This window comes from Lissotriton helveticus, chromosome 3_2, assembly GCF_964261635.1.
Source record: "Lissotriton helveticus chromosome 3_2, aLisHel1.1, whole genome shotgun sequence".
Taxonomy (NCBI): Eukaryota; Metazoa; Chordata; class Amphibia; order Caudata; family Salamandridae; genus Lissotriton; species Lissotriton helveticus.
The window spans coordinates 174,366,624-174,384,206 of NC_136062.1; the positions used below are offsets into that span (position 1 = coordinate 174,366,624).

The 17,583-nt window shown below is 44.1% G+C and overlaps 1 protein-coding gene across 8 annotated transcripts in view; it reads left to right on the top strand.

Annotated features, from left to right (window-relative positions):
* The window catches only part of LOC144826538 (uncharacterized), a 1,868,758-nt gene that overhangs the window by 992,682 nt on the left and 858,493 nt on the right, over window positions 1–17,583 (top strand). Inside the window, exon 7 of one of the 8 annotated variants that reach the window (XR_013609840.1) lies at window positions 3,379–3,447. The exons of the other annotated variants lie outside the window; for them this stretch is intronic. The gene's annotated coding sequence lies outside the window, so the exon portion shown is untranslated. Of the gene's footprint in view, window positions 1–3,378; window positions 3,448–17,583 lie in introns of those variants that run through there. 8 annotated transcript variants of the gene reach the window in all.

Consider the following 17,583-nt stretch of genomic DNA (forward strand, 5'->3'; position numbering starts at 1 on the left):
TGCCTCCTGCTGAAGTCTCAGGGACAAAAGACTTCACCTCCAGCTCCCCTCTGAATATCCTTGCTTGGAATTCTCAACTCCAGACATTTGTGTGTCGCTGGGAGCTGGAAGCGCGACGCATCGAGAAGAAGCGTGTTGCCGCCGCAGCTGAAATCGTCGCATCGCCGGAGAAGCGAGCCTTCGCCGCACCTCCCTGGAAGCGTGTGTTCATCGAAGCTGCCTGCTGTCGTATCACCGGAGAAGCATGACGCCATTGAGAGAGTTGCCATCGCATCACCGGAGAAGCGTGTCGCAGGGCCTGCCGCGGCTCCAAAGTACAGAGCCGTCGCAAGGCTGCAAGGGCGTCATCGCATCATCATCGCATCACTGCATCAAGGGCGCCATCTTCTCGCATCGCAACCGGATCATCGCATTGCATCCCTTACTCTGCCCAAGCATTGAGGCCCGACACATCATCTCCCCCGGATAATGGAACTGACGCATCTCCTCTTTTGCGAGCCTTTTGTTTACTTTGCGTTACGCATCCAGGCACTTTGTTGAGAACTTTATCGCATTTATCATCAACTTGAACTAACCAACGTTTTATCATCTTTAAGCAATCTTAAGTGTAGTATTGTGGATTTTTGTCGTTTGTGGTCATGTGTTAAGTCTATATAAAGAATACTTATTTTAATAAAACCTGTGTTGTGTCCATCTGTAGTGTTTTCACTGAATTACTGTGTATATTCACAAATGCTTAACACACTGCCTCTGAGATAAGCCTGTCTGCTCGTGCCAAGCTACCAAGGGGGTGAGCAGGGGTTATGAAGGTGTGTAATCCCCTTATCCTGACTTAGAAGTAAGGGTCCCTATTTGGACAAAGGTGAATACCATTGCCAACTAGAGACCCCCAGATCTAACAGGCTATAATTGCAATGCATTATAATTGTTATCAGATAAGATAAGTACTGTCATTCTAACGGATTTTTATATGATTTTTTCTTGCTACTGTGTTAGGTGAAGAACAACCCAGACTATGAGCTACTAAGATGTAGAGGTGTATACTGTATGGTCCTTATGAGATGCTCAGTGTGGGTTGTATGTCACCATGACAAGTGTGCCCATTTTAAATGCTTGTTGAAATAATGAAGTGGGTCACCAGTGGGATGGTGCTAGTGGGCCAGTGGGTAGGGTCCTCACTCCAGGTTATGGTCAACCTACTGCAATGGGGGGGCAAGATGATGTGCATTGATGGGAGTCTTGGAACTAGACCCCCCCGCGGGAGGGTTGGGAATGTTATGCAATGTCACAAAGTAATTCCAACAGCTTATGTACATTTATAAATTGATGCATAATATTGAGTAGTGTGTGTGTGTAATTAATATCCTCTTCATTTTTATAAAGAAAATTATAGACTGGACAAATAATTATTGAGTGTTATTTCTGCGTACTGGTTAATGGCGATTACTAGCCCACACCACCTCCCTTGAGGAAGCCTTAGACTGCTCTGCAATGCTACCCTCTTAGAGTCAAGCGTTACAATGTGGTATTTGGTTTCCAGTGAAGGACAAATGTAGTCATGTTATTTGTGCAGGCCTTACAAATACTGCCTCGTTTTCCAACAGTGATTGAATATCCAAATTTGATGTAATTAACTTAACTTTTGATTTCGGATCTATTTATGAGAATTGGTATTTTGGTTGTTCTATCTTAACATGTGCCTATAAATCCTGTCTTGAAATGCTAAATATAATGTTTCAGAATATCAATAAAAATGAAAAGCATTATAAAAACATATCTCAGACCCGCCATTGCAGAGCCTGTGTGTGCAGTTTACACTGCCATTTTGACCTGGAAAGATAAAAGTCTTGCCAGGTCCAGACCTCCCTTTTTATACAAAGAAGTCACCCCTAAGATAGGCTCTAAATAACCCAGAGTGCAGGCTGCAATGTATTCAAAAGACAGGACATATACTTTTAAATTTTACATGTCTTGGTCATGTATAATTCCCAGAGTTGTTTTTCCCTAGTGCAAGTCCTATCTCTCCCGGAGGAAAACATTGTGATTACATTTTATAAGTATACTTTCCAATTGGATAGAGATAAGACCCCCCCAAGTCTGGTGTCTCTGCAATCCCAATTTAAAATCCTAAATTATGGTGAAGTCGGATTTTAAATTGCAATTTGGTAAAGTTGGCATTTTTTTACATTAGCCATTTGGTGCCTGCTGTCTGTCTCTTATTAGTCTGGGGTTCGGTGACAGCTGGGCTTTGTGTATCCCCACTGGACAGCCACACGCAATGGGAGCTAAGGTCAGACTTGATGGGCCATCCTGGGAGGATGGGAGGGAGGAGTTGGTCCAAGCCTCGCTTACACCTGAAAAGGTTGTGTTCTGTCCCCACACAAATGGCTGTATATCCCCTTGTAGTGAGTCTGGATCCAAGGCAGGAAAGGAGGACCTCTGTGCACTACAAAAACCTGTCTTTGAAGTATCCCCGACTTCAAAGGCCCAACTGGGTATATGTAATGGACCTCTGACACCATCACTTCAGTACAGTTCTGCTCCTGTGAAGACTCTGCCTGGAAGAAGGACTGCTATGCTGCTGAAGGACTGCCTCTCTGTTGGACTGCTGCTTTGCTGGACTCCTGCCTTGCTGTGCTGTCCTGCTGCCTTCTGTTTCCCTACCTGAGTGAAAAGATCTGGACCTGCATCACTTGAATTCAGAGTGACGCCAAGGGCTAGCTGGCTGTCCTCCTAATCTGAAGTCTCAGTGACATAAAAGAATTCTAACCTACCTGCTTCTGTACTTGAACTCTGCCACCTATGAGTCTTCCCTGCAAAGTTGTGCCACCCCAGTCTTGTAATCTTGGAAATAGGCCAAAGTTGCTTGCTTCAGCCAAACTCAAGTATCGATCTGGCACTTTGCTGTGATTGGGGGGTTGGAACCTGCGCATCACCCCTGTTGCATGGACCAGAACCAGCGCATCACTCCTATTCTGTGGATCATAACCGTTGCATGTCTCCTGTTGTGTGGATTAGAACAGTTGCATGGCTCCTGTTGCGTGGATCAGAACCAGCGCAGCCCTCTTGCTGCATGGACCAGAACTGGTGCATTGCCGCCACTGCGTGGATTGACACCAACTCATCGCTTCGGCTGCGCACCTGCATCTTCGACGTTGATGCAGGCAGGATTATGGTACTTTTGTTCAACAGGCCTCGCGGGGTAGCTGTACCCGTCCCGTGCTCCATCGCGGTCGGCCCCCGTCCCAACTTGAATGTGAGGAATCTTTGTAGATCTCAAATGTAGTATTTACAAAATCCAACTATAATTTTCTTATATAGAATTTTTATATAATTAGTATGGCTTACTCCCATATGTATTTCTCTTTGTCCTTTCAGAAACTATCATAACCTCTTGTCAACATCTATGACATCAAGTGGAATCGCGGCAGCTGCTAATGAGCCTTCTACCATCTGTCGGTCAGGTAAGCCTGGGAACCTCTAACTTTAACTACTGCATCTCATCATTAGTAGAAATTAAATATCTGTGGGTCAAGTGGACGTGTTGACATTGTCCAGATATATAATTTCCATGTGTGGATCGAGAGTTAATTTCACGTGTTTCTTTATGTTCACATGCTACTAACTTTATTATTTTTGTTCAGAACACAAAATTGTATTTTATATACACCAGCTAACAATGCTGGGGAAGAATAGGGGGAGAAGGAGCAGGAGCTGCTCGAGGAGGAGGAGGACCCGATGAGGAGGAGGGCATTGCTGCCCCCACACAGAACATCTCCAAGAAGACCACATCACAGCCGGTAGTAGCATTCTTCCAACATTCCTTCTGAGGATAGCCAGTCCCTAGCTATTAGCCAGGCAGCGACGAATGCCTCTTCTCCACTTATCTCCACACAATACAGGTACCTCGGTATAATCTTCTACACACATCTCCCATGAAGGTCTATCTTCTGTTCAGAAAGTACACCCCTCTGGAGAAACATTTTTCCCCCATGCTAATGCTACTGTGTGGGAGGATAATTTTTCCAACAATAGTCTGACATGCCGGAAGATATTCATGCAATTTGGGCAACTCCATGAGATACCTGTCTCCTTTTAAAGGACTCCCTCAGATGTTTGACAGAAGACCCGTGATTTGGATTATATTGCAAAAGGTTAGCAAGACATAGCAAAGATACACCAAGAAAATCTTTGAAGTTTGAGGGAAGAGAGTGTAAAGCAACATGCCTTGGCCGTGAAAATGATAGTAGCAATTATCAAAACATGCCACGGTTACTCTTCCTGACCAATACATGCATAAGATTCCTCCCTCAACTGTCACAAAGACCAAAAGGCCAGACCCCATTTTATGTAGGCCAGACTCCATTTTTTGCCTGATCATTGGTCTGTCTACCTTTGACCTAAGTACTGTATGTCCTTATCTTCTGAAAACCTGTGTAAATGTCAAATCGTCCAGACAACGACCTTGACAAATCACTAAATGAGACATCATTCTGGGACACGCACCTTGTTATCTATATTTCATGGTCAGATAGCAAATATAACATAAACAAAGTAGTCTGAATTGACCAACTTTTCTCATACTGGTTTATACTAGCTTGTTTTAAGACAATCATATTGATGCATACAGGTTATATCTGGAATTTAATGGAAATTTCCCAAAATTCCCAATTTGAGTTAAAGGTCGGTGGCCAACGCTATAAAAACCCCATGAAGTGGCCACAGACTCAGAGAGGTCTTTGCCACAAATTATAACATGAGATCCTGACAGAGACCTTTGGATTGTAGGACTGCTGCAGCTTCCGTTCCTGTGTGAAAGCTGAGATTGAGCCAATTCCAAGAGGAGAGAAGCTGTTCCCAGCATATGTGTGTTTTCCTTAGGGGGAACACCCTCTCCCGGTCAAAGTCTGTTGACTACAACTTGTTACTGTAAACAGGTAGGCAGTACACTGCATTCCAAGAAACTTAGAATGCAAACTAGGCTTCTCCTTGCTCTCATAGTATAGCACATTGAAGTAGTCATTAGGGTGTTTGGTTTCAAAATGACATTCCAATCATGTTAGAAATGTTCATATTATTCTCATTGTTAGTGGCATAAGTACTCATCTGGTTATCTTATGTGTAGTTATTATTCGTGTGATAAACAATAGGATGAGACTGTTGAAATAAAATAGTTTAAATTATCACATTATCTGAATGCAGTACTTGTATGTCATATTTGAAAAAACAAAAATTAGGTTTGAATTACTACTGTGTCATGGGCCCCTTTTGAAGGGACTGTTGCCCATAGCATAGACATCAGATTAACATGTATTGACAACCTGGAATTTCATTCTCAAGCTATGGTGCCTTGTCTCAAATCTAGGCATCTGTGAGCGGGAAAGTCAAACATTGATGAACTAAGCCAAAGCCTTAGGTTATGCAAAACAATCTATTCCACAAACACCTTCACCACCTCCACCACTACACTCTCCAACACTACCAATTCACCAACCGACAAGACAAGCACACTCTTCTGAATATCTAAACATTTTGTGCCTGACATACAAATTAGTATCTCTGAAACTATTTTAAAAATCAAGAAATACATTAATGTTTTACATTTTTACATATTTTGATATAGTATTCAAATAAACAATTATTTTAAAAAAAAAAAGATTATTCTTGGGAAAATGAAAATTCTTTTTGGATGAACCTCTCTAGAATCTGAAAGCCAAGCAACCAGCGGTTTGCTTGAGTGCGGTATTTATTGTACACTTGCACTTGAGACCTTGTTCCAAACAATGCGAGATCAGGAGTCAGTGCCTTTTGGAATGGCTACAATCCCAGCATAATTCAGAGGGGCTCCATTGGAATTGAAAGAGGCCAACTGGAGTCCCTAAATTTCAATTAGAGTGTATGGGCATTTTAAGGAAAACTAACAGGGGCCACAACTTGTGGGTTAAGAAAGGAAATGTAGATATAAATGGACAAGGGTGGGGGACACACTTTGGAAGGTCACTTGTGGACAAATGAGGGTCACAGGACATGGCAGACACTAGGCTGGGAACTAGATTAGAGACGTATACAAATAACCTGGGAAAACAGTGGAGACTCACACATGACAGGTTGTGACACTCTCCAACTAAGACTGGATATGCTGGTAGATCTCTACCTCAACCTTTACAAGCCTCAGGACCTTCTTGAGAGCTGCCAAGGAATCATAATCTCTGAGAAGGGAGTGGGTTACACAAGAGTGCTGTGGGGTGTCAGAGGCTAAAGTGTTCTCCGACTGCTGGTGTTGTTCAGGGCAGGCACTTGGAGGAGGACATGCTGCCTGTGCAAACTCTACGTCATGGGGCCTCTTAAGTTAAGAATGGGCTGGGTGAAGGCCCAGTTGGTGCAAGGGACAGCTTTTCGGGCACCACTAGTTGGGCTTAATCAAAACCAGGAGGTTCCGCTGTATTTGCCACATGCTGGCTGGGGATCCCCGACTCCCACAATTGGCTGTACAGCTTTTTATGACAGGTATTTCTTGTCTCCTGGTGGGGACACACTACTCCTGCTGTGTGGGTTTTCTCCTCCTCGCTGGTGGCAGATAGCTGTTGTGCCGGTCTCACAGTCAAAGATTGGCTTTTTTGCCCCGGATCCTTCTTAATGATCTTTGGCTAGCCTGGGCCGCTGAAAAGGAAAGGGAAAAATTACAGGAATTTCGAATTTATATGTTCAATACTGAAAATCAAATGTACTTCTTCATACTGTATCCCAGTGTACAAGAACCAACATTGTGACTTTAGATTTTACCAAACATGTAGCAACCCAATGTTCACCTATACATTGATAAGTACTTCCAAATAGAACGGATTGATAATTCCCTAAACTTTTTATAATCTATTCAGAGGAGGAGAATGGTTTGGTCAAAGAGTATTTTTTTTTAAATAAACCTGTGATTAAAATTTCTAAAATATGTTTTTAACAGTTTCAACACATCTTAGTGTATTTGCAGAAGGCAACAAAGCATTCTATAGGGTTACAACTTATTGCTGTTTTCAGTGTAATGCTTTTGCACATTTTTACAATGAAATTTGTTAATTTACATATTTTTAATCACAGTAAAAATGGTGTTTTGTTAGGAAGGTAAGGTTACTGTTGGGGCGGAGATCTCTGCATAGATAAGATAGGAGCAGCAGCGGTTTTTGAAAAGCATTTTCCAGTATACCACTGAATTTTGCAGTATACCACTGTAGTACTACTAAAGGTTCTATAAAGTGCTGTATGTGAATAGGCCCCCCTCTTGTTTAGATGATCTACTTTTCATGTAGGACTCTACCCAATATGGCCAATGTGCATGGAACTCTGGGATTCGTAGTCCCCTCCAGTTCCAGCAAGCACGTAAGCAACCACAATTTGTCTTAAAATACTGCCATAATGAGCGGGCAAAATGCATAAAATATATCTTTTGCCACATATTCCTTTCTTACTTCAAGTTGTTTCTCCTTTTTACAAGAACGTACTTGCTGAGTTCTTAACAACATTCCATGCTTACCTGTACGTTTCTTAACAGATGCAACTGGCTACATACATGGACCAGTGTTCCTTCCACTCAATAAATGAGAGGTTGCACATACAGCTGAAACTTTAGACAAATAAAAACAAGAATGTAAGGGTTAAAGAAAACAAAGCAATACACAATAATTTTTAGCAGGTAAATTGGATGAAATGATTCACCATTCCATGCTATGTTATGCTTTAACAAGCTCCAAACCCCACAAAGATACAAACATGGAACCCAGGAAGCCCAGAAATGTGGGGTACTGCGACTGCAGAGGGAACAGGAAAACATCAGTTGCAGAGGGAACAGGAAAACACCAAAAAAAGGCAAAACAACTAATGGTGAACCCAGACATGAATGAACGAAAATGAGGAGAAAAACACCAAACGTTAGTTCGTGACAGTGCCGGATTAAACCCTGTGATTGACTCTAGGCAGTCGAAATTTCGGGGCCACCCTCGCAAAATGATTTAATACATTTTTAATAAACCAATTTTATTACACAAATCTAAGCACTCCTTTTAGGGGCCCCACGACAACTGATCAAAATAATATTGATTTGATCCTAAAAGAAAATTACAATCAAGCTTTCTTGAATTATTTAAGAAAGCTTGATTGTAATTTTCTCTAAGAAAGCCACCTAAGACGCGTATTCCAGAAGGACGTTGTTGAAGACATGATGGCGAAGTTGGATCACTATGTAATATTGTATGGTTCCATGCGTAGCCATGGTTTATTTTCAGCACCAAATTGCTAACTGCATGGAAGTGCCTCTTTGGTCGAACTTACCCATAAAAAACATCTGTGGTTTTAGCCTCAAATGAATTATGGATGCCACAATAACAAAATTGTCTACCCTAACACTGCTATTGCATCATTTTGCAGGAATGGTCGAAGTGGGTGGGATCGGAGGGGCACAACGTCCCATCATTTTTAATTTAACAGAATCTGTCCCCCTACTTGGTGAAAAGATAACCTCCGGGGTGGTTAATTCGGAGAGGTTAATACTTCAGGTGCAGTGTAAGGCAGGGAATCTCCTGTGCTGTGAAAAGCTGAAGGCGAACAGACAGGTAAACAGTCTTTCCTGCAGGGCGCCTGCTTTCCTGAAAGAAATGTAATTGTGAATAATGGTTCAATATGCAAATGTAAAGGGTCTTCGGTAGCCGGTATTGGCTTTGATTAATGGAATCATTTGACACTTCCTGATGAAACAGATTTATTCTCTTTGAGTGGTATTGGAAAGGAGTTACCAGTGTGTTGTTTAAAAGGGGTATCACAGGTCCCTGCGCCGCAGGGGCTGCAGTGGACTGTGTTATCCCCGATCTATTATCTACTTCTACAACCAGGATTACCAGGACCGTGGCTTTCTGGTTACAGACACAGACCTCTGTAGTGCAAAAACCAATAGAGTTTTCATGAAGTAGTTTAGTGCATTTCCCACTGTTTAGACTAAACTTGCATTTATTTTCAATTTAAGCTCTGTGTTATATGTACATATTTTAAGATTAAAGACTGGGAAAAATGACAGAAGATTTTGTTTTTAAGCCACGCCTATGACCCCGCCCCCACACCTACTCGCCCTCCTGCCTTTTTGCACTGCAGTACAGTTCCCTAACCTTTTTTTTTAATACACTTCGACTGCTAGCACAGAGGGTAAACTGAAGCGTGGCACCAGCCCAAGGAGAAGCTTCCTTTGCCACTATGTTTATAATGGCAGGGATCCAAGCTCATAGGAATCGGAGCAGAGTGGAAGCTGCAGGGGTGAATGTGTGCCGATGGTGGACACCTGTACTTATTTCAGTGGACCAAGCCTCATTTTTCATGATCAGCCTTTGACCCACAGTAAGAGAAGGAACGTTGTAAGAGAGAGAATGAAGGAGCAATGGAAAGGAGGAATGGAACTAATGAAAGGAACCTGCTAGAATGAGATAAAGGACATGGAGTATAGGATGTGAAAAAAGGTAAATAGAAGTGAGGATCCACCAGCACATCAAACAGTGGCTAATCTTCCAGCCACACTCCCACCAGAATCCCTGGACTGCCAATCTTCCACATTCCATAACCCATGTAGAATCCGAAAACATCCTCCCCGTATACAAAAATAAATAACAATAGAAAAATATTGTACCCTTCCTCTCCAGCAGTACTTGTCATCCCCGGATGAACTCTGGCTGGAACTCCACGGGCCCATATTGTGTAGTGTGCTTGCCCTGTAACGCTCCACTGGATGTGCAATAAACATCCAGTAACACACTGCTGTGTTATGCCTTTCATCAGTCAGGTATGAATGTGTGGATGAGTGTAGGGACAGTGATTTCGCTTGCGTCAATGATTCTTGTCTTGTGGTATGCCAGTCACAGGGTGCTACATTGCCTATTGTATCCCGGGTGCCGTGGACACACGCATCCATCACTTCCTTGTCTGGGCATGGACAGGACCACGCCCAGAGCCCACGAGTCATTGTTGCAAGCTCTGCGCTGGTCCGGCGTACGCAAGGCCAGACCTCTCAGCTTACGCTCCGAGGGGGAGGCCCCATTGCTACCCATCGCAGGCATACTCGCTGGTGTTGTGCAGGTCAGTGGTCTAGTTGTCAGCATGACACGGCCACTCCCTGAGGACAGGTTTGCACGTGCACCACACCCATCCTGCACATGCATCACAGGCCATGTGACTCCGCCAACATAAGGGGCCGACAACGTCACATTCCCCTCTTCCGGTGGTGACTGGATGACGGACGCTCCACGGTTCTCAAACATAAAGGGCCCATGAGTTGTTGCACACAGGGTTAGTGGCACACAAAGCCATGCGGCCGTCACAGGCCTACCACCACGTGGCTCTGACTTGGGTTGCACAGGGTTGTTGACACCCGTAGCTTTGCGGCCGGCACAGGCAAAGGCACACTGCCACGGGACATGAATTTGGGTACACTGATGTAGGGGCACCTTAAGTGCTGAGCGGATGTGCCGCCTGCGATGATGCCCCACCCCGGCTGTCCGTACTGCTCAGGTTTGTGTGCCCTGCTGGACCGCAGTGTAGGCCAGAGCCAACGGGCAGTGTGGGCCCACCGCCATGTGGCGTCTCATCCAGGATCACAGAGTTAGTGGCACCTATTGGGCTGAGCGGGTGTGCAGCCTACGATAATGCCCTGTGCACTGGTATATCCTCTGGCATGAACAACAAACAAACTTAGAGGTCTAAATCAGAAACCTGATCTGAATATCTTTCAAAATACCTTCATGTCTAAAAAGTACATCAAGATAAAGAAGTGGCTAACAGTTATGAAAAACAGACCAGATCGCCAAGAAAAGGGCCACCTGTAATTGCTAATCAAAACCCATTATGGATTCCCATCAATAACTTGTATGGATCAATGTTTTCATTTGGTAATTCTGCCAGGGTATTCTGTCTCTTGATCATTGAGACATACGGCATACCCCCATCTTTGGCATGGGGTAATGACCTACAATTACTAGATTTGACCAAATGATGATGATCTGATGGGAAAGTGCAGTGCAAAAAATATGAAGATGAATGTGATGGTTAAAACAGGATAGGGAACTTTAACAAAAATTACTTTATAGGGCATAAGCCCCTTCCTTGTTAAAAACAAGAACAGTGCAACAACATAAACGCAGTTTAAACAAATAGCTGCGAGAGGACCAACATGTTTCAGCCTATTATGGGAAGAAACCCAAGGCTTTCGTCAGGGTCTCTGTTCTCAAAGAATGCTACTGCCAAATTAGTGAGAAACGTGTGAAAAAATTATAATAAAAAACACACAAGTGAATTAATAACAGTAAAGGATATATTTCTCCTACATCTGTTTCAATTCCTCCTTGGCACCTGGTGTGATCCAGTGTGCCCGGGGAAAGGACCTCACCTCTTCCTGGACCTGGCTCAGGTAAATGTGAGACCCCGCTCTGTCCGTTGTTGTCCCAAACGATGACTGAGTCCAGGTGCCAAGGAGGAATTGAAGCTCCCTATCCTGTTTTAACCATCACATTCATCTTCATATTTTTTGCACTGCACTTTCCCATCAGATCATCATCATTTGGTCTAATCTAGTAATTGTAGGTCATTACCCCATGCCAAAGATGGGGGTATGCCGTATGTCTCAATGATCAAGAGACAGAATACCCTGGCAGGATTACCAAATGAAAACATTGATCCATACAAGTTATTGATGGGAATCCATAATGGGTTTTGATTAGCAATTACAGGTGGCCCTTTTCTTGGCGATCTGGTCTGTTGTTCATAACTGTTAGCCACTTCTTTATCTTGATGTACTTTTTAGACATGAAGGTATTTTGAAAGATATTCAGACCAGGTTTCTGATTTAGACCTCTAAGTTTGTTTGTTGTTCATGTTGTTCCTTCAAGGGGATAGAACTTAGACGGGTCTTTAAATGTCCCTTTAGCCCTCCGATACCATTTTGTTAGTTATATCCTCTGGCATGGCGTAATCAAAACCCAGCATCAAATGTGAGACCTGGTGGCCTGTGGAGTGGAGCTGCAAGATGTGGAGGGTGCCATGTCTGCGGGCCCCGGGCTGGTGGCTTGCAGTGGCACGTGGTAGGACATATTTTCCAGACACCGGTGGCGGTAGGTGAGCAGTGAGACCTGGTTGTGCAGGGGTGGGCATGTTCCGAGGGGCGGCGGGAGGGGCCTCAGCCTGGTGCGCAGGGGCGGGCAGGCGATGATGTCTTGTGCAATGGTTTTTACTGTGCCATTCATGTATCTGGACTCTGTTTCAGATGATGGGTCTGTCTCAGATGTACTGCAATACATACCGGTACGTGGTTCGAGCCACACCGGTGGCAGCAGGTGAGCAGGGTGGCCTGGGTGTGCAGGAGCGGCACTCTCTCTCCCCCTCTCTTCTTCTCTCTCTCTCTCTCCCCCTCTCTTCTTCTCTCTCTCTCCCCCTCTCTGTCCGTCTATCTCTCTCTCCCCCTCTCTACTTCTTCACTCTCTCTCTCCCTCTCTTCCTCTCTCTATCTTCTTCGCTCTCTCTCTGTCCCTTTATGTGTGGAGGACACACCTTCTCATCATGATTTTTGTTGTGCAGGCTGTGGCCTACAGATTGTCTGGAGGGGAGCCGCCATGTGTCTTCATATCTGTTCAGTATTTATTGTAATAGATTTTCATTTGTTGCTTCGATAGTGAAGGTGTGCTGATCATTTTTGTGACGACACATGCATGTCACCAGATGTGATTGTCCGACATCATGCAGACTATTTGGTACAGGAGCATCTTTAACATACTGAATAGTCTCACCAGTCCTGACTGCTCTAAGAACTCGATACCCCCTCGCAGGAACTCTGTGAGAACTTGGCTAAGTTCTTCAGAGATAAAATTGAACTGATCATCAAGGATCTGGAGGGTTCCTCAAAGTCCAGCAGCTCCCTGGCTCTGGGGGTTCGGGCCTCGGATGGTGCAGACAATGGTCCCACTTGGCTGCTTGCTGATCAACTGTCTGAGTTTCCACCTCTAATGGAGGAGGATTTCAGCACGCTGGCATGGGGTATCTCCTCCGGCGCGCCCATGGACCTGGTCCCACACAAGATTTGGAAGGAGTACGAGAAGGAACTTTTCCCTACTCTTCGCCTGATCTGTAACCAGTCACTGGCCAGTGGTATAGTCCCCTCTCTCTGGAAGCAGGCCCTGGTATCCCCACTGCTGAAAAAACCATCTCTGGATCCCGAGTGTTCTAAAAATTACAGGCCGATCTCCTTACTACCTTCTCCTGCAAAAATTGTTGAACACAGGATGAGTGTATCTCTCTCTAAACATCTGGAGCAGCATCAGCTGCTGGAGGAGATGCAATTTGGATTTCGGCCTGCTCATGGGATCGAGACGGCATTGGTGACAGCTATGGATGAGCTTCAAAGGTGTGCAGACAGGGGACAGGCAGTTGTACTGATCCTGCTCGACCTGTCTGCCGCCTTTGACACGGTTAACCAAGAGATCCTACTGAGAAGACCGAGTGAGGCTGGGGTGAGAGGCTGTGCCCTGCGCTGGTTTCGATCCTTTTTGTAGGATCGACAGCAGGCAGTGTCCCTCACGCCTTTTCAGTCTGCTTTCTCTCCTGTGCCGCATTGGGTCCCTCAGGGTTCGGCAATTAGCCCTATTTTGTTTAATCTTTACTTAAAACCCTTGATTATGGTCATCAAATCCTATGGGATCAACGCCATAAACTATGAGGACGACACTCAGTTGATCCTCTCCTTTGAGGGTGAGGATTCGACACCACTGGAGGTGTTTCATGAGTGTCTACGGGATACGGCCGGCTGGCTACAGAACAATTCCCTTCAGTTCAACGCGGCAAAAACAGAGGTGCTCTTCCGTGCAGGGAGTAGGATTCCTCGTCACTTCCCTAATGTTTTTTGGCCCCCTGAAACATCGGTCACAGTTCGACCAGTGGAAACTGTCCGCAACTTGGGCATTATGATGGACAGTAGACTGACCATGGAAGCTCAGGTTGCAAAAACAACAACTTGCTGCTTTGCAATCATTAGGTCCCTTCGGAAGATTCTGCCTCTATTACCCTCTCATGCGCGTGCTCTTGTGGCTAGATGTACAATCTTGAGCAGTCTTGATTACTGTAATGCCCTCTTACTTGACTCCCCTAGTTTCCTGCTATATAGACTGCAAAGAATTCAATCAGCTGCAGCTAGATTAGTTTTAGGGCTGCCTAGAAGTTCATCCGCATCAGCAGCACTGGCTGAACTCCACTGGCTCCCTCTTAGGCAGAGAGTACAATTCAAGTCCCTCTGCCTTGTCTTTAAAGCCCTTCATGGCCTAGGACCCCCAGTATTGCAAACAAAATTTACTTGGTACTCGCCCACTAGACTGCTTCGCTCTTCATCGGCTAGATTGGTGAGAGGACCTAGATTTAGGAAAGTCAGGTCAGGGGGTATATCTTTTGGGGTGGTTGCGGCCAAACTGTGCAACGGCCTCCCTCGGGAGATTAGGCAAATTAGGGAACTTCTCCACTTTAGTAAATGTGTGAAGACCTAGTTGTTTCCTAAGCCATAGTCTCCTGTGCTTGCCCAACTCATATTCTCGCCCTCATGTCCAGCGCCAGGATGCCTGTAAGGTGACAGTGCGCTTTATAAGCTGATTAAATAAATAAATAAATAAATACATGTTTAAGTGTATTTGATGTAGCATTTCTGTGTTCGGGGGTGCCGGTGAGGGGAGTCCTGGGGGTGGTGGCAGTGGATGTTGTGGCCCTCTTGGGGCTCTGAACTGCACTATCGTTGGCTCCATGGCATTTGTTGTTCTTCAGGTGTGGCTCTGGGCTTGGCTCCCTTTTGTGGTGCAGGCTGTGGTCCGACTTTACACCAGGTCAGAGCAGGTGTTAGTTTCCTGCTGCTAACGCGCCTTAATGCATGCTTTGTGATCTTATCTCTGATCTGGCTGGTCGTTGTGAATGTTGCTGAGTGGTGTTTTCGCTGCTTTTGCACAGGAACTCCTACTTTGCATCTTATTAGCGATAGTTGGCATGGTCATCTGTGGCGATGTTTCTTGCTACTGCAATCGCAGGTAAACTGGTGATATGGGCTGTTTGCACCAGCTTTTGAATGGAACAATGTTATTATCGCTTGTGAATGGGACAATGTTTTTATCGCGAGTTAGGCTGCGATAAAGTGCCGTTAACTCAGCGATAGCTCCTTGTGAATATGCCAAAGGTGCATCCACAGGTCTGAATGGAGATAGTTGAGTCGCTAGAATTTAATCGCTAAAAATATAAGGCTGACAATCCCTTACAAAGCATTCAACAGCAGAAGTCTACTTGTACTCTACATTTCATTTCTCATATATCTATATAACTTTCATGTGCTAAGTCCAATACCCTCTTTCTCATCGTGGCAGGTACAAACAATTTACCTGTAAAACTCTCTTTTCACACATAGGTTTTGTCACGACTTGAACATACGGTGCAAAGTGTATGTCTAACTTCTTGGAGTTGTGCCAAAACAAGACATGACTTTACTGAGCAGGTTATCTTTTTGTAACTTAGCCCTCCAATCACTTTCTTTTACAGAGCAACTTTCATCACATTGGTGATTTGATAGGCCAGGCAATTCTTCTCAACACCCTCTACAACTATGTCACCCAAGATAAAATCGGCAATTACATTCTTTCTACCTGGGACATACTCAATTTTGTAGTTCTTTCTTGTAGGTGATTCTGCCATTTAGCTTTACTGCGTGTAGCCTTGGGACCACACTTCACACTGAACAAATCAATTAAAGATTTGTGATCCGTTCTGAGCATAAGAGACAACCCCCACACATACTTATGGAAACACTGTATTCCACAACATAATGTTAGGGATTTCTTCTCGATGCTACAGTAGGTGTCTTTTGCTCCACGGAGTGCTCTGGATGCAACTATACACAGATCCTCTCTACCATCACTTACTCCTTGCATGAGAACAGCTCTTAACCCAAAATTGCTGGCATCAGTAACAATGATACTAATGTCCTTAGTTAAAAAAAATTAAAAGGTTTGGCTGATTCTATGTCAGAATGTATTTCATCGAAAGCACACTTAATTCCACACTCTAGTCATATAGTGCACTCTTTTTCAATAGATTCCTTAGAGGACTCGTTTTGCTAGCAAAATGGGGAACAAATTTAAAGTAAAACTTAGTTAACCCCAAGAAAAACCTTAATTGATCTTGGTTAGTTGGAAAATGGGCTTCCTCAATTGCTTTTAATAACTTCACCTTGGGACTAATTCGACTTCTGAATATGTGATGTCCCAAAATACCTACTCCTGATTCCTCAAATTTACATTTATCCCTCCATAGAGTTAAACCTTGATGGAGTAGGGTTTTCATGAAAATAAAACCTGCTTGGATTGAACCCTCAGTAACATTTACTAACCGTGTGCACTGAAACTTATGCGGGAAAAGGCTTAACATAGGGAAAGCATGTACTAAAGTACTAAAGTAGGCTGTAAATGCTTTTTGACTAACGAGAATAAAAAGGATTAATGCTGCTTTTGTGCACGTTATTAAAGTCAACTAGGGTCTTGAACCACCTTAAAAAGAACAGCGTAAATTAAGGTGCAAACATTTTAGAAATTTCATTGAAAGAATTTCAGAACAGAAATCTGAAGAGGAGGAAAATATAAAATATAAATACAAAAATGAAAAAAAGAGGGGTTACAGAGAGAAAGTCATAAAGTGTGAGGATACACTTCTTTTGATAGCTCCTAGAGATTTTTATAGATTAGATTTCTGATTTTTCCTTAGTATTTTTTTTAAGCTTTTGAGAAATATTTTAGAATTGATAGATATTTTTTTTTATAGAAATGGCAAATACAGCAGAGACTGGACATCACAATCGTAGTTTTAAACGTAGATGTATTAAGGCTTGCTTATTTAGTATTTTACTACTAATGTTGGTGTGGTTAATACTACTTTTTTTTAGTTTTCAACAAGACCTTTATTGACTACGTACAGATCTAACACAGCAGGGTGCCTACATCCCATCGGGCCGGCACTGCGTCATAGTATATTGCACATCAGGTGGAGTAGCAGAATAAACACAGCAAGCCGCCTACAACCCCCTCGGGCCGGCCGCGTCAGGAGGGCATGCAGATTCATCAGCCAACTAATCAGGTCTCAACCAAACATAACCATCCCCAAAACTTAGTGAAGCAACATTCTTATTGTTACTGGTCTCCGTCTGTGTCTATCATCACCAGCTCATACCTCCGTCACGTGCCACCGTCCCATTCCCCCGCCCTCCCCCAATCCCGCGAATCGTGCCTTACAGGACAATGCCCCTCTTCTCCCCCTTCAGGAGTTTACTACCTCAGGCTATCTCTCTCCCCCCGTCCGTCCGCCGCCTCCGATATCCGATCTGGACGTGTTCCCTCGGTGTCAGTGTGCTGCAGGAGGTAGGTTTGCAGAGGGGCCCAGATGTCTTGTGGGCGAGATGTAGGTGGCATTAGTTCAGCATAAGTATGCAGTTGGTCCTGAAAATGTATGAGATCGTTTAGCCACTACTTACATTTTGAAGCACTTCCCCTCTCCCAC